The following is a 27,655-nucleotide window of genomic DNA, read 5'->3' as shown; positions in this document are numbered from 1 at the left end:
ACCCAGTTTCCCCTATTACATCTCTTATTAGTATGATACATTTGTTATAACTAATGAACCAAAATTGATACAGCATTATCAACCAAAGTTCATAGTTAATTTAATTTCCTTTGTTTTTACACAATATTCTTTTTCTCTTCCAGAATCCCATCCAGGATATCATATTACATTTAGTTATTCTCCCCTCCCCCATCTTTCTCTTTTTAAAAAAAATATTTGACATATAACATTATATTAGTTTTAGCTGTGCAACATAATGATTTGATATATCTATATATTGCAAAATAGTCACCACAATGAATTTAACATACTAACATCCATCACCACACTTAGTTATAATTTTTTTGTTCTTGTGATGAGAATTTTTAAAAATTTTATTTGTATTAAAGTATTATAGATGTCCCATTTTTCCCTCATTGACCCTCCCTTCTTCCCCATTCCCATCCCCTCCCCAGGCCTTTACCCTACTATTGTCTGTGTCCATGGGTTATGCATATCTACTAGTACAGTGGTCGGCAAACTAATTAGTCAACAGAGCTAAATATCAACAGTACAACGATTGACATTTCTTTGGAGAGCCAAATTTTTTAAACTTAAACTATATAGGTAGGTACATTGTTATTAACTTAATTAGGGTACTCCTAAGGCTTAGGAAGAGCCACATTCAAGGGGCCAAAGAGCTGCATGTGGCATGCAAGCCACAGTTTGCCGACCACGGTACTAGTCTACACTAATAAAAGAGAAACATGGTAATTAGCGTACGACCGCTACCCTTTTCATTGGCTAATCAGCGAGATATGCAAATTAACTGTCAGCCAAGATAGCGGCCGGCAGCCAGGCAGCTTGAAACTAACATGAGGCTTGCTTGCTTCAGTGACGGAGGACTCCAATGTTCCCCACCTGCCGCTGCAGGCCTCTGAGCCTGCAGTTTAAGAAACTCTGTAACAAACACCACCGGACTTCAGCCAGCAGATTCGCAACATTGTAAGCAAAGGCCAGAAACCTACTTTCAGCCCCGGAGGCCTAAGAGCTGGAGCCAAGCCTCAAAGCTAAAGCTGGCCCAGAATTAAAAAAAAAAAAGAAAAAAAGGAGCGGTTGGGAGCTTCAGTCACCCCCAGCCTGAAAACAGCCCTCAGCCCCTCACTCAGACTGGCCAGACACCCCAGTGGGGACCCCTACCCTGAATGGTGTGTGACCAGCCGCAAACAGCCATCATCCCCTCACCCAGGCTGGCCAGGCACCCCAGTGGGGACCCCCACCCTGATCCAGGACACCCTTCAGGGCAAACCAGCCGGCCCCACCTGTGCACCAGGCCTCTACCCTATATAGTAAAAGGGTAATATGCCTCCCAGCACCGGGATCAGCGGAGCCATGAGGCCTCCCGGCACCGGGATCAGCATGACAGGGGGCAGCGCCCAAACGCCCTGATCGCCCTGTGGCTCTGTGTGTGACAGAGGGCGGGGCCACAACCTCCCTATCCATTCTGCTCTGTTCGTGACAGGGGAAGGTGCCCCAACCCCCTGATCAGCCCTGCTCTGTGCCTGATAGGGGGTAGCTCCCCAACCACCACCCCCCCACGGGCCCTGCTCTGTGTGTGACGGGGTAGAGCCATAACCTCCCCATCGGCCCTGCCCTGAGTGTGAGAGTGGCGGCGCCCCAACCCCCTGATTGCCCCTGCTCTGTGGGTGATAGAGGGCGGCACCCCAACCCCCTGATGGGCCCTGCTCTGTGTGTGACCAGGGCAGTGCCCCAACCCCCTGATGGGCCCTGCTCTGTGTGTGACGGGGGCAGTGCCCCAACCCCCTGATGGGCCCTGCTCTGTGCATGACCGAGGGTGGCGCCGCAACCTCCCCATCGACCCTGCCTTGAGTGTTACAGGGGATGGTGCCCCAACCCCCCAATCGGCCCTACCCTGATCGTGACTGAGGGTGGCATCACAACCTCCCAATCTCCCTGCTCTGTGCATGACAGGGCAGTGCCCCAACTCCCTAATCGGCCCTGCTCTGAGCCCGACCAGGGGCTGCACCTAGGGATTGGGCCTGCCCTCTGCCACCCGGGAGCAGGCCTAAGCCAGCAGGTCATTATCTCCCGAGGGGTCCCAGACTGCGAGAGGGCACAGGCTGGGCTGAGGGACCCCTCCCTCCCCCCCGAGTGCACAAATTTTTGTGCACCGGGCCTCTAGTATATAATAAAAGCCTAAGCAACCATTATGACAGAACGACCAATTGCTGTGATGCACACTGACCACCAGGGGGTAGACACTCAATGCAGGAGCTGCCCCCTGATAGTCAGTGCTCTCCCACAGGGGGAGCGCTGCTCAGCCAGAAGCCGGGCTCACGGCTGGTGAGCACAGCGGTGGTGGCAGGAGCCTCTCCCGCCTCTGCGGCAGTGCTAAGGAGCAGCAAGCAGGCGGGCAATAAGGAGCAAGGGGTACCGGACTGTTAGAGGGCGTAGGCCAGACTGAGGGACCCCCTCCCAGTGCAAGAATTTCATGCACTGGGTCTCTAGTCTATATATATAAAAGCCCAGCGACCATTAAGGTGGAACGACCAGAACAACTGGAACTACTGGTGGCCATGACGTGCATTGCAGCAGCCAACCAGTCTGATCCAGCCCTGATTGGCATCCCCCAACCTCCTGCAGCCCCACCTAACCTCCCTCGGCCCCTCCCGTCTGCTGGCCTCACCCCCGTTCAGGCCCCCCTCCGCCACCTGCTGGTCGTGGGCACAGGGAACACGCGATTGAGCTATTGGCACCCCTTCTGAGGGGAGATGCCCGCCAGGTATACAGAAGGTATACGGAAGGCGCTCAGTGAGGAGTCTGCATGGATTGTGTTCACACCTTCATGCTGTCCCCCCCCCACCACCACAATGCTGAGGTAGCCTGATTCAGGACCCCCGTGCTGACCACCCACACAGAGAAACTGTGTGATAAACATCATGTCCCGCAGATGCCTGAATCTGCCTCAAGAATAAGACACTACAGACCCAGAGCAGGCCGATCGGGACTAAGACAGAAGGTCTGGGAAAAGCAGGGCTGCAGATGGCCATGTTCTGCGTTTGCTGCCCGACTCTGCTCCCCGGCCCTGCTCCCTGGCCCCCTCTGTGTGCAAAGCGCCTGTATCGTTGCCCTTGGATGGAGGCCTGTGAGTGAGTGAAGAACTGTGGCTGTGCCTGTGGCTGCACTCGGCTTCTTGCCCTTATGGATAAGCAGGAAACATTTACGTGCCAGAATCTAAACACCTCTTTATCGGTAATAGCACAAATAATGCAAGACTCACACTTGTTTCTAAACAGGACTCTGTCCGGCTGCGTGTGAACCCAGATCGAAGGTGTGCTCTCTGCCAAGGAGGCTGCAAAGGCTGCTCCTCTCTCGAACGCCCACAGTCTGGAGAGGTTTAAAGGGAAAAGGAGATAAAAAATAAAACAAAATAGCAACAAGCTCTGAAGCCCCTGCCGAAGCTGTCAAATCCTCCACTGGCACCTGCTAGGTCGCCGGGCACCACGCGGCCACTTTCAACCTCTTGCCAGCTCCTGGAGGCGGGTGGGCTTACGGATGGAGGCTTCAGTGTTAAAGTAACCCTGTTAGTGTAGCACAGACACATGTGGGCTTTTTGATGAGAGAGAACCCATGACATCCCCTCCCAAATGTGTTTTTAACTGTTCTGAGATCACGCTCTCAGCTTTGGCGACTCTCAAATAGGCCTCAGCAATTCCACTTGCCCAATGCAAAGACTGACCCGGGTTTCATGGAGACCGAACCCTCGCCCCTAGAGAAGCTGTGTCCTTTCAAAAGGAAGGTCACCCTGGTTGCGGGTCCTTGCTCTTCGGCACTTTGAATATTTCTTGCCACGCCCTTCTCTACCCAGCAAAGCTCATTTAGAATTGAAGGCCACATAAAGAGCTTCACAGACAAGAAAAAGCTAAAGGAGTTCATCACCCCAATTGGGGGCGGGGCTGGCTGGCCAACCTCCTGTGTCCCCTCCCCCTGGCCCACCCTGCCTGATCGGGGCCACGGGCCAGACCCTACCCATGCACGAATTCATGCACTGGGCCTCTAGTATGCATATAAGTTCTTTGGTTGATCTCTTCTCCCTGCCCCCTTCTCTCTCTCTTTTGTATCACCCAAGGATATTTTTCCATTGATTTTTAGGGAGGGTGGGAGAGAGAGAGAGAGAGAGAGAGAGAGAGAGAGAGAAACATTGATGTGAGAGAACCACATTGATTGGTTGCCTCCTGCATGAACCCTGACCAGGGCCTGGGCTGGAGAGGAGCCAGCAACCAAGGTCTGTGCCCTTGACTGGACCGGCTAGGGCTGTCCCGTCTCTTTAGGCTTCTCTTGGTTGTGGCAGATTCTCAGACTTTCCGTGTTTTTGATCACCTTGGCGGTTTTGAGAACTGGTCAGATATTTCGTAGGATGTCCCTCTGTTGGAATTTGTCTGATGTTTTCCTCATGATAAGACTGGGATGATGGGTTTAGGGGAGGAAGACCACAGAGGTAAAGTGGTCATCCCACCACATCCTGTCAAGGGCACATTATCTATGCCTGTTGATGTTGGCCTTGAACACCTGGCTTCATTGCAACCCCCCCCCCCCGCCCCCATACTTTGGAAGGAAGTCACTATGTGCCCACATTTGAAGAGCAGAGAGTTATATTCCTCCTCCTTAAGGATGGAAAACTACTTAAATTATTTAGAATTCTGCATGGGAGGTTTCTCTTTTCTCCCCCATTTATAAGTTTATCTAGTCATTTAATTATATCTCTATGGCCTCCTGCATATTTTATACTCTGGGTTTTAACTTTATTTCTTTATTTCTTTTATTGCTCAAGTTGTTCTGACTTTAGCCATTGGGGTCTCTTCCAGTTGGCTCCTGTGGCCCTTGGACACCCCCCCCCCCCCATCTATGTATTTTGGCTTTTTTCATTTTGTTTTCTTTGGAGCACTTCCTTTTCTATGGTACTATAAGATATCAGGCTCGTCTCATATATTTCCTCCCCAGTCTTAAAGTCAGCCATTTCTTTGAGACTGGTTCCTTTTATTAGACAACTAGAAGCCCAGTGTGCGAAATCGTGTGGCCTCACCCACCCGCTCACGCCCCATCCACCTGCACTGGTCTTTGGTCATTAAGGCGTTAGGGCCACAGGCCTTTTATAATATAGATGGTGTTGGAAACTAAGATGTGAGCACTAGGAGTGCTTGTTGTTTCTTTTAGGTCATCAATCCTTTTTAATTGCCCACAACACACCCAGTTCAGGTGTTCGGCCCTGTGGATTCAATAGTGACCATGCCAGTTGTGTATCTGCCCCCACGGAAGTTACAGTTTATGGGGACCAGTTTAAGAGGGCAGCTCCACAATGACTAGCCCTTTTCAGAAAGTGTAGGCTGGTCCTCCTGTGGTGGACAGAATAACAGCAGCCCAAAGATGTCCATGTCCTAATCTCTCGGAACCTGTGATTATGTTACCTTACTTAGCAGAAGGACTTTGCAGATCAGATATGTTAAGTATCAAGATGGGGAGATTATCCTGGATTACCTGCATGAGGCCAGTGGTCACAAGGGTTTTTATAAGACTGAGGCAGGAAGGTCAGAGTCAGAGAAGGAGATGTGACAATGAAAGCAGAGGTCAGTAATGCCATTGCTGGCTTTGACGATGGAGGAAAGCGCCACCAGCCACAGATGGCAGGCAGTCTAGAACAGACGTGGGCAAACTACGGCCCGCGGGCCGAATCCGGCCCGTTTGAAATGAATAAAACTAAAAAAAAAACAAACAAAACAAACCGTACCCTTTTATGTAATGATGTTTACTTTGAATTTATATTAGTTCACACAAACACTCCATCCATGCTTTTGTTCCGGCCCTCCGGTCCAGTTTAAGAACCCATTGTGGCCCTCGAGTCAAAAAGTTTGCCCACCCCTGGTCTAGAAGCTTGAAAAGGCAAGGAAACATTCTCTCCTAGAGCCTCCAACAAGGACTGTAGCCATGCTGACATCTGATGTGGTGGAAAGCCATGATATCTGAACCATTTACGGGGCTTCATATGTGGGTGGGTTTATTTTGTGGACATAAGAAATGGGTTTAAGTCCCTAACAGAGCTGAGGCATCAAAGTGGAACCCTCATTCTGAGAACAGAAGCTGGGCAGGCCCAAACAAGCCAAAAGAATCTTCTGGCACTCGAGTGTTTTGGGGACCCTACTTCAGTCTGATTCCACCTCAAGTGCCAAGTATGTCAGTCACATAGAAAACCAGGAAGCTTTATTTTTTCTTAGGCAGCTGAGTTTATTTTCAGGTTAGCAACAGTTTGGAATTCATGCCCCTGATTAGTTCAGAATTGGAGCTATAACAGTAGTGGCTCCTTCAGGGCAGGGGTCACCTATGGTTCCTATTTCTGACCCAGAAAGCCCGGCCCTGGAGGGGCACAGCAGTGCAAGGCTGCCCTCCAGGAACTGCTGTGCTAATAACTTTCTTGAATCTCTGCAAAGTTTTGCTTGTTTGCAAAAGGCATGTGGCACTACCACCTTGGGAACATGAGTAAAGCAGGCACTGAGCAGAACATCTAACACGTCAGGATTACCATTGTATCAATAGGCCCATAAAGAAAGTTCTGTGGTTAATGCCCCAGAGAGCGGGAAGGGCTCTGCTTCTTGTCTTAGAATCACGGCTACCTGAACACCTCGTGAGATAACATGGAGCACTGGCCTGAACGAGTTTGGCAAGTTTTGTTTTCCAGAATTATCTTCCTGGATCTGACCCATTACCCTTTGATTCCAGTATCTTTCTGGCAAGAACAGCAGTGGGCATTTTATCTCCCATAGGGTCAAAGATCAGACGAGGCTTCACAACTCTGATTCCCAGGGTCACAGAGTGGCCTGGTTGCTCCTTTTGTCCCAGAGCAATATGGATGGTGACCACTTTCCCTTCCAGGTGTTGTCTGTCACTTTGTCACCCTCCTCATTCCTACCAGTGACTCATAGTAGCCAGTATCACTTTTTTTTAAAGATTTGTTTTTTTATCCAACTGTTCTTTTTCATGCCATACACATTCTCTTTTCTGCTTTGTCTCTAAATATTTTACATGTATTTGTTGGGCTTTTTGCAATACTTTAAAAAAATTTTAAAGCAGAAATTCAGCCCTAGCTGGTTGCCCAGTGGTTAGAGTCGGCCTGTGGACTGAAGGGTCTTGGGTTCAATTCCTGGTCAAGGGCATGTACCTGGACTGCAGGTTCACTCTCCACCACCAGTTGGGGCATGTGCCAGAGGCAACATTGATGTCTCTCTCACATCAATGTTTCTCTCTCTCCTCACCCCTCCTTTCCACTCTCTCTGAAAAACAGTGGAAAAAATATCCTCAGGTGAGGATTAACAAACAAACAAAAAAGTTTTAAGCAGAAATTCAGTGGTTTCTAGTATATTTACAAAGTTGTACAAACATCAGCACTATATCATTCCAGAACATTTTTATCACCCCCAAAATAAACCCCGTGCTCATAAGTAGTCACATGCTTGCCCCTGGGAATTTCGAATCTTTCTGACTCCATGGATATGTTTCTTCTTATTGCTTTATAGAAGTGGGATCTTACAATATGTGGCCCTTTGTTTCTGGCTTCTTTCACTGAGTATAGCTGATCACTGTTCCCACAATATTTTCTTTATGAATGAGATAGAGGTTTCATGCTTATTGAAGGCAGGTGGTCAATTTACTGTGACAATTCTCCAGCCTTGCTCCTGGTCCAGCATCCTATGGGAAACAGGCCAGAGGCCTACAGATTTGCCAGCTCTCCCTGTGAGGTGCCTCTCACTTGTCCACCATGTGCTAGGATAGGAGCACCAAGGATGGGTGTTCCCAATCCCAGCTTCTGCCTGATCCTGGCAACTCCCATGACTCCCTGTGTTACAAAACCCTCAAACCTCCCAGCCTCCCAGACTGAAGATCCAAAATCACACTCAGCAGCATTACTCAGAGCCTCCAGGCATACTAAACTCTGATCATGTGCTGTGAATTTCCTGAGATGAACAAGTCAGTTGTTATCTACTAAAAGCTCACACAAATTGATAAAGAACCAAAGGGGAAAAGATCGGAAATAGACACTTCACAGGATGGGGAAGAGAGTCAACAAACATCAGTGTCTGCACAGAGTTATAACAGTGAGGCCATGGGCAGGGGCTGGTCAAGGTGAAGATTATCGCAGTGCTGCCAGGACCCCAACATCAGCTTTCCTCAGGGGTGGGGTCATATTCATCTGAAAGACCCTGTGGAAGATACTTGCCAGCATATGAAAGGGCTCATAGTCTGACCTTGTGGTTATACCACTGAATATTATCCTGCATCACCCAGGGAAGGTCTATCCAAAGTAAGACATTCCTTACAATTTTTAATAAGGTACCCTTGGGTTGGCAACAATCCAAACACCCAGCGATGAACCTGACTTGGTGAATTGTTCAAGCACTAAAAATGACAGTAGGAGGCCCCTAACCATATAGAGTAAGAGTAGCTCCCTAGGCTGAGCTCTGGGGATGCAGTTTAATCTTCATGGTGAGCCTGTGAGTTGGGTCCTATTAGCCTCATTTTATAGAAGGATCAAGTGGGCCCAAGGTCACACACTCCTAGAAGAGGGGCAGAAAGGGGCCAAGGGCCAGGATCAATGGAACGCAGAATTCATGCATGGAACCTTGATGCTAAAGTGCTCATGATTTAAGAGATAAGTGTAGGGTATAGAGTTGTACCTATCCTCTGAGGGTCTTCCACCTATGGCTGGACAGGTGTGGGGGGACAGAGAAAGGGAAGAGATGGGCCAGCCAGTGCTGAGGGAGGCCCAGCCCTAGGGCCAATGGGCAGGAGAAAGGACTAAGCAGTATTTGGATAAGAGGTGGTGGGGGCCTGGGAGAGAGGAGGGGTTGGTGGGAGCGGGAAGGAGATTTACATGGACCACTCAGAAGGAAGGCACAGCCTGGTGGGAGTCTTTTGTCTGTGGTGGCATCTGTGGGTGTTATTTCCACTCCCCCACCTAACCAGCGCCCAGTGGCTTAAGATGCTTGAGTTTGAGGGAAGGTGATGCCTCAGTGGTGCAGTTCAAGTGATGGCTTCAGATCCACATGGGGGAGAGAAAATACGAAGGCTGTGGAGAAAGGTTTGCCTTCATCTTTGTACCTTCCCACTTCCAGATGTGCTGCCGTCTTACTCAGGTGTATCCTGGGTATATGAATTCACTAGGGCTGCCATAGCAAATCATAGACTGGGTGACTTATGAACAACAGAAATTTAGTCTCACAGTTCTGGAGGTGAGAAGTCCAAGATCAAGATGTTGGCAGGGTTGGTTCCTTCTATGGCCCCCTTCCTTGGCCATCTTTTCCATGTCCTCACATGATCTTCCCTCTGTGTGTGTGTGTGTCCTAATTTCCCCTTATTATAAGAACACCAGTCAGGTTGGATCAGGGCCCACCCTAATGACCTAATTTTAACTTGACTACCTCTTAAAGGCCCGATTTCTAAATACAGTGAAGCCTTGACTTACGAGTGTCCCGACTAACGAGTTTTTCAAGATACAAGCCGTCTCTTGGCCGATTTTTTGCTTTGAGTTGCGAGCTAAAATGTACAGTCATGTTCTGAGGTCCTGGGGTTTAGGACTTCAACATACAAATTTGGGGAGGACACAATGCAGCCCATATATAACACCGGGGGAATATGTGATTCTGCTGCAGCCCACTGGGTATCAGCAGGGCTGAGTAGAGGAGCTCAGGGTACTGCCTGGCCTTCCATAGGTCAAGGAGCCAGGATTCTGAGGTTTGGACACCCCATTCTCTGGCACCTAGGGCTGACATTGGACCCCAACAGGAGGACAGTACCATACACCAAGGGCTTGGACTTAGTGAGGGGCTTCCTGGGAATGCACAGAGGCTAGCCAAGCAGCTACAACCAGCACAGGGGCAGTGAGGGAGCAATTCAGGAGCCTGTAGTAGTCAGGATAGGCCATCTCCCCAGACCAGCCCTCCCACTCCCAGGAGCAGGGTTTTTCCTGGGCTTACCCCAGGGAAGTCCCACTGGACACATGTTCACCTTCCTCCTCCTCTCTGAGTTGCATTAGGGCTTTCTCTACCCATACCCCTGCTGCCCTCTTTCCGACCCTTACCCCCATTGCTTCCTCCAGAAATGTAGCTGTTCTGCTCCTACTTAGAGATGAGGCACACCCAATACAGGGGCTGGTTCTTGGTTAAACAGTCAGCCATCATGAGCCCTGCTTTCCCCAGTCGCAGTGAGTTCCTAGAGGGGACAGCTGGTCCTGTCCATCTTTGCATCCCCAGCGCAAAGCATGGAGCCTATAGGCGTCAATAGTTTGCTGACCAAATAGACAAGCAGCAGAACCTTCTTGCAGGGACCAACAGCAGTAAGACACTAGCTGGGATTTATCACATCCTGACAGAGCCTACCCTGTTCCCCACTACATACACTGGGTCAGGCCACCCAGGCTGGGGTACCTTCCATTGTGGGTGAGGTGGGAACCCCACTCCTGCCCTGGGCCAAGGAGAACATGTCTAACTGCAGGGACACCACTAACAGGAGCACTGTGGGAATGAGCTGAAAGGGAATGCCCCAACCCAGTCACGTCCTCCTGCTGTCAGGGGCCCTGCCACCTGCTTCCCAGTGAATTTGAGTTCCCCAAACTTTCCCCACCCAGTGATTGGCACAGTCTCAACAGGTGTCAGCACACCATCTGCCTCACTCACCTGCCCAGTGCAGGGACACAGAGGTCAGAGCTGGTCAGGCCCAGGGCAGGGATGGTGGGGAGGAAACACTATTCTTAGATCCATCTTCATGGGGCCCATGTCAGCCCAGCCTTCACACTCCAGACGTAGGAGCTATCAACCTCCACAAAGGCAGGCCAAGGATCACTAGAAACAGCTTTTGCCAAGAAAGGCAGAATGGGGGCAGAAAGGCTAAAGGTCACTGAGCAGAAACCCTCCATGAAGGAGTGGGGAAGTCCCTCTGGGTCTGGAGAGACAGCCAGAAAGTGACTATAAGCAGGGCTTCTCACTCTCAATGCCACTGACCTTTGGGCAGGAGGATTCTTTGTGGTGAGGACAATATTATGCATTGTAGGTTATTTAGCAGCATCTCTGGCCACCCCTCCCCAGCTATGACAGCCAAATATGTCTTCACACTTTGCCAGGTGTCCCCTGGGGGCAAAAGTGACCCATGGAAGAACCCCCACTTTGCAGAACCGAGCCTGGAAAGAGCAGGTTCTCCCTTGCAATGGTCCTTGTGCTGAGGTTAATAGCCTTCAGGTCACATCCATTCAGGTATTCATTTTCTGTCCCCTAACCCAAAGCCCCACCTGCCATCTTCCAGAACCAAGCCCACACATTGCTCCTCCCAAAGGGCTCCCATATAAGGAACGTGGCCTCATTGGTGCTGTGGCAGGCTGAATAATGCATGTCCCCCCGCACACAAGATGTCCATGTTCTGACCCAAGAACTTGGGAGTGTGACCTTGCAGGTGTGGTTAAGTTAAGGCAGTGGAGATGGGGATATTTTCCTGGATTTTCTAGGTGGGCCCAGTATTATCACAAGAGTCTTTATGAGATGGAGGCAGGAGGGTTCAGGTTAGAGGAGATGTGAGGATGGAAGCAGAGTCAGACGAAGAAGTTAGAAGATGTTACACTGTTCACTTTGAAGATGGAGAAAAAGGCTGTGAGCCAAGGCATGCTGATGGCCTCTAGAAGCTGGAAAAGGCATGGACATGGATTGCCCCTTGCAGCGGTTCTCAACCTGTGGGTCGCGACCCCTGAAAATACATCCTGCATACCAGATGTTTACATTACGATTCATAACAGTAGCAAAATTACAGTTATGAAGTAGCAACGAAAATAATTTTATGGTTGGGGGTCACCACAACATGAGGAACTGTTTTAAAGGGTCGCGGCATCAGGAAGGTTGAGAACCACTGCTTAGAGCCTCCAGAAGGAAGATAGCACTGCCAATACCTCAATTATAGGACTTATGCCCTCCGGGACTGTAAGATAATAAGTTTGTGGTGTTTTAAACTACTAAAGTGTGGTAATTTGTTACAGCAAATGCAGGGAATTCATACAGGTATCTACTCTGAAACTGAGTCAGGGAGGGCTGCTAGGTGGTCAGGATGGACTTGCCTCTCTTGGCATGAGCTACGGTGCACAGCGGTGCTGTCTGTCCCCACTAGGTGGGGAGGACTCAATGTCTAAAGGTTGAAGGTCAGGATTTGAGTGAACCAGACTTCCTAGGCTTAGAAAGAGAAGCAATTTTTTAAAGTTATGCTTATAAAAACCAAAAAGCCCCAATTGTTGCTTCACATAGATGACTTTGAAGCTTCCCACATTCAACATGCCCTGGGCCAATTACCTCCCTCCCCCAAGAGAAGATATCTTTGATTTTTATAGCCAACGTTAAAGGGAAAATGAGTTTTTTGTTGCAGAAATTCACTGTCAAATGGATACAATATATGAAGCATCTTCAAACCTTTCACCAGTGGCTAAAATACCACAGGAGGTTTTGTGTGGTCTCTGCCTGATCCAAGAGAAAGGGATGAGGAACTGAACCTTGAAAAAATGTCCTTGTCTCACAGATGATGAAAAGTGTGTGTGTAGAGGGAACAGGACAGAAAGGGGCTGTATCTCTGAAACAGTGGAGGAGAGAGCCTAATGGAAGGAATGCTAGGGAGGCTGAGGTGATGGGCCTCTGTTAGGTTTCAATCTGGAGCCAGTGCAGGAGTTCAGGAGTGGGAGGTGACAGGGAAAGAGGGGCGGGAAGTAAGGCAAGAAGGGGTCAGAGATGCTGGGTTTCTTGGGGTTGGGGAGACTTGAGAGCTGTTCTTGGCATTTATCCATTGCCAGAAGGGGTGACTGTGGAAACAGGGAAAAGAGATGCGTGGTGAGAGAAGACTGCTGATGAGCATATTAATCATGTTTGTGTCTTTGTAATGTGTGTGTGTGTGTGTGTGTGTGTGTGTGTGTTTAGAAAGAGCACACTTTAATGAGAAGAGAGCACTGCATGATGGGCATTCTACACATCATGCTGAGAAAGGTACATAGTATACAGGATATTTTGCTAATGATCAACAGTAACTTTGGTTCCTCTGGGCAACTTCCCCACCCTTATTCTCCAACCTCCAAGGGGTCAAAGCGCTCCCAACCATTTCCTTGAAGGCAACTGTGGTTTGCTAGAGATAGAGCCCCTCAGGGGTTCTTGTTTTTTATACAGAACATTTTCTTTAGATTTTTTTGAAGTCTTCATTTGTTACTTTTATTCTATGTCTTTCAAGGCCATCAGACCAGCTTTTGTACAGATTGCCTTGATGTCAGCACCAGAGAAGTTGTATTTAGCCATGATGAAGTTGTCCAGTGTTACATCATCAGCCAGCATCATTCTGCCTGTTCAGATCTAAAAGATGCGCTTCTTGTTCTTTTCATTGGGCGGGGGAACTCGATCTTCCTGTCAATATGGCCTGGTCTGATAAGTGCTGGATCAAAAGTTTTTATTTGGTTTGTGGCCATGAAAACTTTTACATCTCCCCTTAAATCAAATCCACCCAACTCTCCAACAGTTCCAACTATTCCAACACTGTATGCTGAATTTCTCTCTCACCACTAGAATTTGAGTCATAGCTTTTTGTCCCAGTGGCATCAATTTCATCAATAAACAACAGTGGATGGTGCATTCAGCAACTCGAAACAATTTCAAAATGAGTTAGGCCCATTGTCTACATAGTTCTAAATAAGTTCAGAGCCAGCCTCACTCAAGAAAGTGGCTGAGATTTGGTTTGCTACTGCTTTGGCTAATAAGGTTTTGCCTGTGCCAGGTGGACCATAGAGAATGATCCCCGAAGGGGGCTTTAACCCCATCTCTTCATAATATTCAGGGTGAGTGAAAGGAAGTTCCAGATTTCTTAATTTCCTGGATTTGGTTGTCCAACCAGATGTCATCATAAGGGCCTTTTCCACCTTCATCACTGTGACCAAGGGATCTGTGTGATCCATCAGCACCCCTATCATGGCAGGCACCTTGTGGTTCAACAAGACAGAGCAGCCCGGTTTCAGCAGATCCTTCTCTACAAATGGAAGAATGTTAATGTAGTGTTCTGAGCCCACAGATGTAGACAGTATGGTGTGATTGTCATCTATGATCTCTTCTAAAGTTCCAACTGACATTGGGGTCCCCCTCAGATCATCTATCTTTGCTCTTTCCTCCTTTTGCTTTTCTTCTAAATGCTTCCTTTGTTCTTGATTTCTAGTGAATTCTTCCTCCATGAGAAGATGTGTTTAATTCTAACTTAAATAATTTTAACCAGCACTGAATGTGAGGTATCACCAGTGGCAGTTTGCTGGCAGCATCTGGGCCCTTTGTTTTCTTCTTTTACCCTACGAGTTGGTACGGGAGGTTATTATTTTTTAAATCTTCACTGGAAGATATGCTCATTGATTTTAGAGAGAGGGGAAAGGAGAGAGAGAGAGAGAGAGAGAGAGAGAGAGAGAGAGAGAGAGAGAGAGAGAGAGGGAGAGAGAACATCAATTGGTTGACTTCCATATGTGCCCCAACTGGGGATCAAATCTGCAACTTCTTGGTATACAGGACGGTGCTCCAATCAACTGAGCCACACCAGCCAGGGCAGGAGGTTCATGTTTGTTTTTATTGTCCTGTCATCTTTCTTGCCACCTCGAAGACCATGACCATCACTCTGACGTTGGTCCATCTTGACTCAGCTGCTCAATCATGTTTTTTACTTTCAGTATTTTATGTTTCTTCAACATCTTGAGGCCTTGCTGATCTGGGACTGACGGCCCCTCACAAGGCTAGTTAATTCCTAGAGATAGCAAATGACTCTCCTGGGACTGGGCTTTTCAAACAACCAATCCAGAGCTCACACTCTAGAACTCACACTCCAACTACCTTCTTTATTAGGCTCTCACACTCCAGGAGGCAATATCCCCTTGCCCTAATCACCCCAGGGCCAGGTATCAGGCAATTAGGGATAGCACCTGTGCCCCAGAGCCTGCTAAAATTATTCACACTAGCCAATTTCAAATATGCTTACCTTGCAGTAAAGTCAATTAAAATTATCCAATTTGAGAAGTCAAAAGAAAAACATGAAGATACATGCCAGAACATGAGACTCCTTTGGGATACTATCAAGTGTAAAACATACAGGTAATGGGAGTCCCAGAGGAATAAGAGGCAAAGAGAAAAACTATTTGGAAAAAATAATAGCTGAAAACTTCCCAGATAACAGTCATGGGTCTACATCCAAGAAGCTCAACAAACTCTAAGCAGGATAACTCAAAGAAACATTATAATCAGATTGTAAGATAAAGACAATCTTAAAAGCAGCAAGAGAGAAGTAACTCATCACAAACAAGAGATCTCCAAAAAGATTAACAGCCAATTTTTTATCAGATATCATGGAGGCCAGCAAACACTGAATGATATTTAAAGTGCTGAAAGAAAAAAACAGTCAACCAGGAGTTCTGTATCTGGTAAAACAGATGTGCAAAAATGAAGCTTAGATATTCTCAGATAAATGAAAGTTAAGAGAGTTTGTGGCTAGTAGACCTGCCCTACAAGAAATGCTAAGAGGTGTCTTTCTTTTTTTTAGGAGAAATGAAAGGATACTAGATAGCAACTCAAAGCCATATGAAGAAATAAAGAACACTGGTAAAGGTAACTACATAAGTAAGTATAAAAGACAGTATTATTGTATTGTTGGTTTGTAACTCTTTTTTCCCTATATGATTGAAAAGACAAGGCATGGAACAATAATTATAAAGCTATTTTAATGGTAATACACATATAAAGATGTAATTTGTGATAACACAAAGAAGAAGGAATGAAGCTGTATATGAGCAGAGTTTATATACTATTGAAGTTAAGTAGGTATTAATTCAAACTAGATTGTTACAAATTGAAGATATTAACTGTAATCCCCAGGTAACCAGTAAGAAAATAACTAAAAATATACAGAAAAGGAAACAGTAAGGGGATCAAATAGTACACTAAAAAATCAAACGGCCCGGCCAGTGTGGCTCAGTAGTTGAGCACCGACCCATGAACCAAGAGATTGCTGGTTCAATTCCCAGTCAGGGCACATGCACGGGTTGCAAGCTCAATCCCTAGTAGAGGATGTGCAAGAGGCAACCCACAGATGTTTCTCTCTCATCGATGTTTCTATCTCTCTAGCCCTCTCCCTTCCTCTCTCTAAAATCAATAAAAACATATATTTTTTAAAAAATCAAGTAAACACAAAAGAAGGTGGTAGTGGACAAATTGAGAAACAATAAAGGTATAAGATATTCCTTTAAAACAAGTAGTAAGAAGTAAGTTTTTCCTTATCATAATTACTTTAAGTGTAAAAGGATTAAACTCTCCAAATAAGTTTAAAACAGAGACTGACAGAATGGGTAAAAAATGTGACAACTATATGCTGTCTAAAAGGAACTTATCCTATCTAATAAAAGAGAAACATGCAAATTGACCATACCCCTGACACACTTCCTATTGGCTAATCAGCAGGATATGCAAATTAACTGCCAACCAAGATGGCAGCCGGCAGCCAAGCAGCTGAAGCAAACAGGAGGCTTGCTTGCTCCAGTGATGGAGGAAGCCAACGTTCCGGCCTGCCGGCCTGCTCTAAGCTACACTCTAAGAAACAATGTTTCAATTATAGAAGCTAAACAAGCTCCAGAGACCTGCTTTCAGCCGCTTCGGCCTTAGAGCTTAGAGCTGCTGTGATGGCAACAGAGTTTCAATTATGGAAGCCAAATAGACCCAGAAACCTGCTTTCAGCCCTCAGAGCTGGAGCTGGCTCTCAGCTCTAGTGACAGCTATAGAAGGTAAATAAATCCCAGAATAAAAAAAAAAAAAAAAAGGAGAGGCTGGGAGCTTCAGTCACCCTCTAGCCTGAAAACGGCCCTCAGGCCCTCACCCAGACTGGCCAGGCACCCCAGTGGGGACCCCCACCCTGAAGGGGGTGTGACCAGCTGCAAACAGCCATCATCCCGTCATCCAGGCTGGCCAGGCACCCAAGCGGGACCCCCACCCTGATCCGGAACACCCTTCAGGGCAAACAAGCCGTCACCCACCCGTGCACCAGGCCTCTATCCTATATAGTAAAAGGGTAATATGCAAACTGACCCTAACAGCAGAAGGACTGGGAATGACTGGTCACTATGACACACACTGACCACCAGGGGGCATACGCTTAATGCAGGAGCTGCCCTCTGGTGGTCAGGGCACTCTCACATGGGAGGAGCTCTGCTCAGCCACAAGCCAGGCTGATGGCTGCCAGTACAGCGGTGGTGGTGGGAGCCTCTCCTGCCTCCTCAGCAGTGCTAAGGATGTCCGACTGCAGTTTTGCCTGTTCCCCACTGGCAAGTGGATATCCCCCGAGGGCTGCCGGGCTGCCAGAAGGATGTCTGATTGCCATCTTAGGCCCAATTCCCTGGGGAGCAGGTCTAAGCCAGCAAGTGGTCATCCCCTGAGGGGTCCCAGACTGTGAGAGGGCACAGGCCGGGCTGAGGGATTCCCCCCGCCCGAGTGCACAAATTTTTGTGCACCGGGCCTCTAGTTTTATTAATAATTCTTTATTATTGAAAGTATTACATATGTCCCCTTTTTCCCCCCATTGACCCCCTTCAGCTCACCCCTAACCCCCCACCCTAGGCCTTCACCACCCTATTGTCTATGTCCATGGGTTATACATATATGCATACAAGGTCTTTGGTTGATTACCTCCCACTCACCCATCTTCCCCTGCCTTCCCTCCAAGATTCCGCACTCTGTTCCATGCTTCCATGTCTCTGGATCGACTCCATTAATCAGTTTATTTTATTACTTAGATTCCATATATGAGTGAGATCATGTGATACTTGTCTTTCTCTGACTGACTTATTTCACTTAGCATGATACTCTCCAAGTCTAAAAGGGACTCATTTTAGATCCAAAAAGTTTGAAACGAAAGAGTGGGAAAAGAATATCTTTTTATTGTTGACACTATTACAGATGTCCTCCATTTCCCCCCCACCTTTGCCTACCTCTACCCATCCCCTGCTCCCCTCCCCTGGCAGGAAAATATATTCTATGCAAATATTAACCAAAAAAGAGCTGGAATAGCTATACTAATATCAGACAAAAAAAGATTTAAAGTTAAAAGTTGTTAAAAGAAACAATGAAGGATAAAGGGTCAATCTATCTAGAGGATATACTAATTATAAACATATATGTACTAAATAAACTACAGAGCCCCAAAATATGTAAATCAAACACTGGCATAATTGAAGAGAGAAATAGACAGTTCTACAATATAGTTGGAGACTTTAATATTCCACTTTCAATATTGCTGTAACTTAACTGATATTAAAAAAAAATTTACCCAATAACAGTAGAATCCACACTTTTCTCAAATGCATATAATACATTCCCCAGTATAGACCACATGCTAGGCCACAGAACAAATCTCAATAGATTTCAAAAGATTGAAATCATGTAAGGTATCTTCTCTGAACAAAATGGAATGAAGCTATAAATCAATCACAGAGGGAAAACTGGAAAACAGCATACTCTTAAATAACCAATGGATGTATGGGTCAAAGAAGAAATCAAAAAGGAAATTTTAAAATACTTTGAGATGAATACAAACAAAAACACAACATATAAAAATCTATGGGATGCAGCAAAAGTAGTGTTCAGAGAGAAATTTATAGTTGTAAATGCCTACATTATAAAAGAAGGAAGATCTACCTTAAGGAACTAAACAAAGAAGAGTAAGCTAAACCTAAAGCTAGCACCAAGAAGGAAATAATAAAAATTTTAGTGGAAATAAGTGGAATAGAGAATAGAAAAATAATACAGAGCATCAACAAAACCAACAGTTGGTTTTTTGAAGGTTAATAAAATTGACAGCTTTACCCAAACTGAGAAAGAAAAAACCAATACCTTACAGAAATACAAAGGTTTATAAGAGTAACTATGAACAATTGTATGGCAACAAATTAGATAACCTATATGAAGTTAACAAATTCATAGAAACAAACTACCAAGACTGATTCAAGAAGAAAATAGAAAAATCCAAGTTCTATGGTTTTACTTTTCTCTCTAAACAGACGGTTTTCAAAGTATTTTCAGAGGCCCAAGGGTTTCCACATATCTGGAGTGGATGGGGATGATGAGATGGGAGTGCTTTCAAGCCCCCAGGTCCTGGTTGAACCACACAGCTCTATTTACAGTTTACCCTTGAACAATGGGTTTGAACTGTGTGGGTCCACTTATGTGGTTTTCGTTCAATAAATATACAATTAGTCCTCCGTATCCCTGGGTTTCACATTCGCTGATTCAACCAACTGCACATTAAAAACAGTAGTTTTGATCCACAGTGGGGAATCCATGGATGCAGAGAGCCAACTGTATACATTGTTCTATGCCATTTTATATGAGGGACTTAAGCATGAGAGGATTTTGGTATCTGAGGGGTGTCCTAGAACCAATCCTCTGTGGATACTGAGGGGTCACTGCAGTTAAATTTTGGTGGAGTCAAAAATTACATGCAGATTTTGTTGTTAATCCTCACATGAGGATATTTTTTAGAGAGAGAGGAAGGGAGGAAGGGAAGAGAGAAACAGCGATGTGAGAGAGACACATCTATTGGTTGCCTCTTGCATATGGGGATCAAAAGAGATCAAACTGTTAGGTTAGGTGGCTCAGGAGGCAGCGCAAGAAATAGAGAGTCCAGTGAATCAGAAAAGAAAGGAAAGGAAAAGGTTTATTTCTGCGTCCCCCGGAGACCCACGTACCCCAAGGACAGGGCACGTGGATTCACACCAACAGGGAGGGGGGCGCTTTTTTTATACTGCAGTTGGGTAAGGGGCGGGGACATGAGCTGAGGTATTCAGTTGAGGAAGTTTCAGCTTCAGGGGTCAGCCAGGTATTCAGGAATGAGTCAGTATCTGTGTGGGGGTCGTTGTGGATTCAGGGAGAAGAAGCCGGTATCTGTGTCTGGTGCATTCATCTGTGAGAAATTCCAGGGGAAGTCCATTGTCTCATCATATGTCTGCATGTGTCTGATCCTGGGCTCTCTCCGACCTAACACAAACCTGCACCCCAGGTATGTGCCCTTGACTGGGAATCAAAGCCACGACCCTTTGATTCAAGGGCTGAGGCTCTCTTCACCGAGCAACACTGGCCAGGGCTATATGCAAATTTTTTACTGCATCAGCGGGGGAGGGGAGTTTCCACCCTAACCCCTATGTTATTCAAAGGTCAACTATATTTTCATTTGTTTTCTGTTGCGGGGTATGAAAGATTCTGCACAGAATTTCTTTTTCTTTTTTTTCTTTCAGAATTTCTTAAAGAGTTGAATACCCTTGGATTTGACCTTGATAATCCTGTGAAGAAGAATCTGGTGAGGTGGAGACATGAGGACTCGGGCTGATTGAGTGAGGGGCAGTGCCTGGCTGGGCCTGCTTTGAGGGAGGACATATCCAATTGTGGCAGCCAGAGGGAGCTGCTGTTTCTGACAAAAGCCCTGCCCGGCTGGGCAGGCCTTCACTGTGGCTCTGAAGGAGGAAAAGGGCTGGTCCCACTCTTAGTTAGCATGGGCTCCTGTTTGATTGGCTATTGAGGGGTCCCTGTAAGTTTATATGAATTTTAGGATCTGCATTTCCATTTCTGCAAAAAAGGTAATTGGTATTCTGATAGGAATTTCATTGAATCAATCTATAGATCACTTTGGGGAATATTACCATCTTTTTTTAAAAAATGTGTTTTTATTGATTTGAGAGAGAGGAAGGGGAAGGGAGGGAGAGAGAGAGAGGGAGAGAGGGAAAGAGAGAGAGAGAGAGAGAGAGAGAGAGAGAGAGAGAGAGAGAGAGAGAGAGGTGGATTGGTGTCTCAAACCCACAACCTGGGTAGGTGTCCTGACCTGGAATCAAACTGGCAACCTTTCGGTGCATGGAACAACGCTCAACCAACTGAACCACACCAGCCAGGGCAGTATTGCGGTCTTACCAATGTTAAGTCTTCCAATCTATTAACATGGATTGCCTTTCCATTTATTTACTTTTCTTGAATTCTTTCCAGCAATGTTTTATAGTTTTTAGTCTGTAAGTTTTACATTTCCTTAGTTAACATTTATTACTATGTACTTTATTATTGTTTTTTTTTATTTTTTGTTTTTAACTTATTTTATTTTTTCCATCACTATTTATCCCTGCTATACCCTCTTCCACCTCCACCCTCCCAATCACCACATTGTTGTCCATGTCTATGAGTTCTATCTCTCTCTCTCTCTTTTTTTCTTTTTTACTCAATCTCCTCCCCTGCACCACCCCTCCAACAAGCCCACCACCACTAGCGCTGTCTGCCTGCTCTCTGAGTCTGTCTCTATTTTGCTTGGTAGTTCAATTTGTTCAATAAATTCCACATATGAGTGAAATCATATGGTGCTTGTCTTTCTTTGACTGTCTTATTTCACTTAGCATAATGTTCTCCAGGTCCATCCATGCTGTTGCAAAGGGTAAAATTTTCTTCCTTTTTACAGCAGAACGGTATCCATTGTATAAATGTACCACAGCTTTTGTATCCACTCGTCTACTGATGGACACTTGGGCTGCTTCCAGATCTTGGTTATTGCAAATATCATTGCAATGAACATAGGGATACATATATTCTTTTAAATTAGTGTTTCAGGTTTCTTTGGATAAATTCCCAGGTGGAATCGCTGGGTCATAAGGCAGTTCCATGTTAATTTTTTGAGGTAACTCCATACTGTTTCCCACAGTGGCCACACCAATCTGCATTCCCACCAATACTGCAAAAGGGTTCCCTTTTCTCCACATCCTCACTAATGCTTGTTAATTTATTGATGATAACCATTCTGACAGGTGTGATGTGATGTGATATCTAATTGTGGTTTTGATTTGTATTTAATGATTAGTGAGCATCTTTTCATATGTCTATTGGCCATCTGTATGTCCTCTTTGGAGAAGTGTCTATTCATGTCCTTTGTCCATTTTTTAATTGCATTGTTTGAGTTTTTTGGTGTTGTGTTTTGTAAGTTCTTTATGAATTTTGGATATTAACCCCTTATCAGACGTATCATTCAGTGGGTTGTCTTTCAATTTCGTTGATGATTTCCTTTGCTGTGCAGAAACTCTTTAGTTTTATGAGTCCCATTTTTACATTTTTTATTTTGTTTCCCTGGCCTGAGGAGATATATCAGAAAATACTGCTACAGAAAATGTCCGAGATTTTACTGCATTTTCTTCTAGGATTTTTATGAGTTTATTCTTGTGTGCAATGTAAGACGATGGTCTACTTTCATTTTTTTGCATGTATCTGTCCAGTTTCCCCCACACCATTTATTGAAGAGACTGTCTTTAGTCCATTGTATGTTTTTGCCCCCTCTATCTAATATTAATGGACTGTAAAGGCGTGGTTTATTTCTGGGCTCTCTAGTCTGTTCCTTGGTCTATATGTCTGTTTTTATGCCAGTACCATGCTGTTTTGATTACTATGTCCTTGTAGTATAGTTTGATATCAGGCAGCATGATTCCTCCAACTTTGTTCGTCTTTCTCAAGACTGCTGTTGGTGCCTGGCCAGTGTTGCTCAGTCGCTGAGCATTACCCATGAACCAAGAGGTCCCTGGTTCAATTCCCTGTCAGGGCACATGCCCTGGTTGCAAGCTCTATCCTCAGTGCAGGGTGCACAGGATATGTCTCTCTCTCTCATTGATGTTTCTATCTATCCCTCTTCCTTCCTCTCTCTCTAAAATCAATAAAAACATATATTTTTTAAAAAGGACTGCTGTTGCGATTTGGGGTCTTTTGTGGTTACATGTAAATTTTTGAAAGATCTGTTCTAGTTCTGTGAAATATGACATTGGTACCTTGATATGAATTGTGTTGATTATGTAGATTGCTTTGAATAGTATGGACATTTTAATGTTAATTCTTCCTATCCATGAACACCGTATATGTTTCCACTTATTTGTGCCTTACTCAGTTTCTTTCTTCAGTGTCTTATAATTTTCTAAGAACATTTTTTTACATCATTGGTTAAATTCATTCCTAGGTATTTTCATTCTTTTTGAAACAATTGTAAATGGGATTGTGTATTTTTTTTTTAGTTTCTCTTTTTTAGTTTCTCATTATTCGTGTGTAAAAATGCAACTGAGCCCTCGATGATTTGGCTCAGTGGATAGAACATTGGCCTGCGGACTGAAGGGTCCTGGGTTCGATTTCAGTTAAGGGCATGTACCTTGGTTGCAGGCTCCTCCCCATATCGGGCCCTGGTTAGGGCTCATGCAGAAGGCAACCAATTTATGTGTTTCTCTCTCATCAGTATTTCTCTCTGTCTTCCACTCTCTATGAAAATCAGTGGAAAAATAGCCTCGGGTGAGGATTTTTTTTAAAAGTGCATCTGATTTCTGGATATTTATTTTGTGTTCTGTACTTGACTGAATTCATTTATCAGTTCTAGTAGTTTTTGGTGGATTCTTTAGGGTTCTCTATATACAATATCATGTCATCTGCAAATATGACCATTTTTACTTCTTCCTTTCCAATTTGAATGCCTTTTATTTCTTCTTTTTGTCCAATTGCTGTGGCTAGGACTCCCAGTACTATGTTGAATAAGAGTGGTGAAAGCAGACATCCCTGTCTTATTCCTAGTCTTAAGGGGGGCACTTGTAGTTTTTGCCCATTGAGTATGATGTTGGCTGTGGATTTGTCATATATGGCCTTTATTACATTGAGGTATGTTCCCTCTAGTCCAGTGGTTCTCAACCTTCCTAATGCCTCGACCCTTTAATACAGTTCCTCATGTTGTGGTGATCCCCAACCATAAAATTATTTTCGTTGCTACTTCATAACTGTAATTTTGCTACTGTTATGAATCGTCATGTAAATATCTGATATGCAGGATGTATTTAGGTAACCCCTGTGAAAGAGTCGTTCGACCCCCAAAGGGGTCGCGACCCACAAGTTGAGAACCGCTGCTCTAGTCCCACATTGCTGAGAGTTTTTATCATAAATATGTGCTGGATTTTATCAAATGCTTTTTCTGATTCTATTGATAATGATCATGTAGTTTTAATCCCTCAACTTGTTTATGTGATATATCACGTTTATTGTTTTGCAGATATTGTACCAACCTTGCACCCCCAGAATAAACCCCACTTGATCATGGTGTGTGATCTTTTTAATATATTGCTGGATTCAGTTTGGTAATATTTTGTTGAGGATTTTAGCATCTATGTTCATCAGGGATATTGGCCTATAATTTTCTTTCTTTGTAGTGTCTTTGTCTGGTTTTGGAATTAGGATAATGCTGAACTCATAAAATGAGCTTTGGTGTCTTTCCTCCTCTTGAATTTTTTGGAATCGTTTGAGAAGAATAGGTGTTAGTTCTTTTAAGTTTGGTAAAATTCACCTGTGAAGCCATCTGGTGCAGGGCTTTTGTTTGTAGAAGGTTTTTTAAAAAAAATTTATTATTGCTTCAATCTAGTTGTAATATGTGTATTCAGATGCTCTGATTCTTCCTCATTTAGTTTTGGAAGGTTGTATGTTTCTAGGAATTTATCCATTTCTTCCAGATTGTCCAATTTGTTGGAATGTAATTGTTCGTAATATTTTCTTACAATGCTTTGTATTTTATTTTATTTTATTGTATCAGTTCCGTCTCCTCTTTCATTTCTGATTTTTTTAAAAAATATACTTTATTGATTTTTCACAGAGAGGAAGGGAGAGAGATAGAGAGCCAGAAACATCGATGAGAGAGAAACATCGATCAGCTGCCTCCTGCACATCTCCCACTGGGGATATGCCCGCAACCCAGGTACATGCCCTTGACCGGAATCGAACCTGGGACCCTTCAGTCCGCAGGCCGACGCTCTATCCACTGAGCCAAACCGGCCTCGGCTTTCATTTCTGATTTTATTTATATGTGTCCTCTCTCTTTTTTTCTTGATGAGTCTGGTCGAAAGTTTGTCAATCTTGTTTATTTTTGCAAAGAAACAGCTCTTGGTTTCATTGATTTTTTTGTATTTTTTTTAGACTCCATTTCATTTATTTCTGCTCTGATCTTTATTATGTCCTTCCTTCTACTCACTTTGGACTTTGTTGTTCTTTTTCAAGTTCCTTTCAGTGTAAAGTTAGATTGTTTACTTGAGCTTTTTCTTGTTTCTTGGGATAGAACTGTAATGCTCTGAATTTCCTTCTTAGGAATGTTTTTTCTGTGTCCCACAGATTTTGGATTGTTGTGTTCTCAAGATATCTTTCTATTTCTTCCTTGATCTCATTGTTAACCCATTCATTGTTTAGCACCATGTTATTTAGCATGCATATGTATCATTATCATTTAAAATTTTTAAATTGTTTTTAAGAGAGGAAGGAGGAGGAGGAAAAGGAGGAGGAGGAGAAGGAAGAGGAGTTGGAGAGAGAGATATCCCAACCAGGGATTGAACCTGCAACCTGAGTATGTGCCCTGACCTGGAATTGAGCCTGACACCTATTGGTGCATGGGATGATGCTAAACCAACTGATCCACATTGGCCAGGGCTGTATTTTATTATTTTTGATGCTATTGTAAATGGAATTGTTTTTAAATTTCCTTTTTAGATTGCTCATTGCTGTTTTATGGAAATGCAACTATTTTTTGTGTGATCGTATATAGTAAAACTGCTGATTTCATAAGCTCTAATAGTGTGTGTGTGTGTGTGTGTGTGTGTGTGTGTGTGTGTGTAAGTGTCTGGCTTTGGTATCAGAATAATGCTGACCTCCTAGAAAGAATGAGCTAAGATGTGTTCCATCTCTTCTATATTTTTATTGGAAGAGTTTGAGAAGAATTGGCATTAATTTTTCTTTAAATGTTTGATAATGAAGCCATCTGATTCTGGTCTTTTCTTTGTTGTACGATTTTTGATTACTGCTTCAATCTCCTTATGTATCATAGGTCTTTTTGGATTTTCTATTTCTTCTCCAGTCAGTTTTGATAGCTTGTTTCTAGCAATTTGCCCCTTTCATATAGATTATCTGATTTGTTAGCATAAAATTGTTCACAATATTCTCTTAAAATCCTTTTTATTTATTTCTATAAGGACGGTAGTTATGTTCCCACTTTGATTTCTAATCTTAGTTATTTTTTTATCTCTCTTCTAGGTCTCTGTTTTCTGTCTTCTCAGCATTCATCAGTTGCTACTATAACCCCTTTGTTAGAAAAATAAAAATGGCTACCCAACCTGGCATATAGTAGACCTCAGTAAATATTTCCTGAATTATTTCTCGCTGATGTAGGGCTGGAAAAGAACTGGGAAAGGGACTTCCCTGTAGTCCTCCGGGGAAGAGAGACTGTTGATTGTTGAATGTTCTTTTGCCTGAGCTGATGGCCCTCCAGTGCATCTTCCACATGACCTTGGCAGAGCTATAACATAGACCTGACTACTTCTCTCCCTTGGCTAAATCCTTCAGCAGCTCCCCAGTGCCCTTGATAAAGGTCACCCTTCTTAGTTCCACATGTGAGGCCCTGGGTAACCTGTTCCCCTTCCATCTTTCAGTATCCCACCTCGGCCATCCTGTAGGTCCCTTGGACATCCTCAGCTGATCTGGCCTCTGACTGACACCTGCATGTCTTTCAGGTCTTCAGTGGTTGTTTCCTCCAGAGACCTGGTGAGGTGCCCTTTGTACCCCACAGCCTCTGTATAGATGTTCCTCTAGAACACTGACCATGCAGTCTTGCAACATCCTATGAATATCGCCTCCCCCCCACACACACTGGTTTCAAGCCCCATTGTGAAGCGGGGCCGGGGTCGCGGCCAGGTTGGGGCAGGGGCTGAGGCCACAGAGCTCATGGAAACAAGGCCGAGAACAAGGCCGAGGACAAGGAGTGGATCCCCATCACCAAGCTGGGCCGTCTGGTCAAGGACATGACGATCACATCCCTAGAGGAAATCTATCTATTCTCCTTGCCCATCAAGGAATCTGAGATCATTGACTTTTTCTTGGGGGCATCCCTCAAGGATGAGGTCTTGAAGATTATGCCTGTGCAAAAGCAGACACGTGCTGGCTAGAGGACCTGGTTCAAGGCATTTGTCGCCATTGGGGACTACAATGGACATGTTGGTCTGGGTGTTAAGTGCTCAAAGGAAGTAGCCACTGCCATCTGTGGCGCCATTATCCTGGCCAAGCTCTCTATTGTTCCCGAGAAACAAGATCAGCAAGCCCCACACTGTTCCTGCAAGGTGACTGGCCACTGTCATCTCATCCCTGCCCCCAGGGGTACTGGCATTGTCTCAGCCCCTGTGCCTAAGAAGTTGCTGATGATGGCTGGTATTGACGACTGCTATACCTTGGCCAGGGGCTGCACTGCCACCCTGGGCAACTTTGCCAAGGCCACCTTCGATGCCATCTCTAAGATCTATAGCTATCTCACCCCAGATCTCTGGAAAGAGAGACTATGTTCACCAAGTCTCCCTATCAGGAATTCACTAAACATCTTGTAAAGACCCACACCAGAGTTTCTGTGCAGAGGGCCCAGGCTCCAGCTGTGGCCACCACATAATTTTATACAAGAAAAATAAAGTGAATTAAGCCTGCTAAAATCCTATCTAATAATAGACAAACATGGTAATTGACCATACCTTCAC

At 45.0% G+C, this 27,655-nt stretch overlaps 2 pseudogenes; one reads left to right on the top strand and one right to left on the bottom strand.

The window, feature by feature from the left end:
* Positions 1–13,188: 13,188 nt before the first annotated feature.
* LOC118659184 lies at positions 13,189–14,718 on the bottom strand (annotated as a pseudogene).
* A 353-nt stretch (positions 14,719–15,071) lies between these two features.
* Positions 15,072–27,655, top strand: LOC118659196 (annotated as a pseudogene).

Source organism: Myotis myotis, unplaced genomic scaffold, assembly GCF_014108235.1.
Source record: "Myotis myotis isolate mMyoMyo1 unplaced genomic scaffold, mMyoMyo1.p scaffold_m19_p_6, whole genome shotgun sequence".
NCBI lineage: Eukaryota > Metazoa > Chordata > Mammalia > Chiroptera > Vespertilionidae > Myotis > Myotis myotis.
The sequence above is the reverse complement of the archived record's forward strand: the minus strand, read 5'-3'. Positions and strand labels throughout refer to the sequence as shown.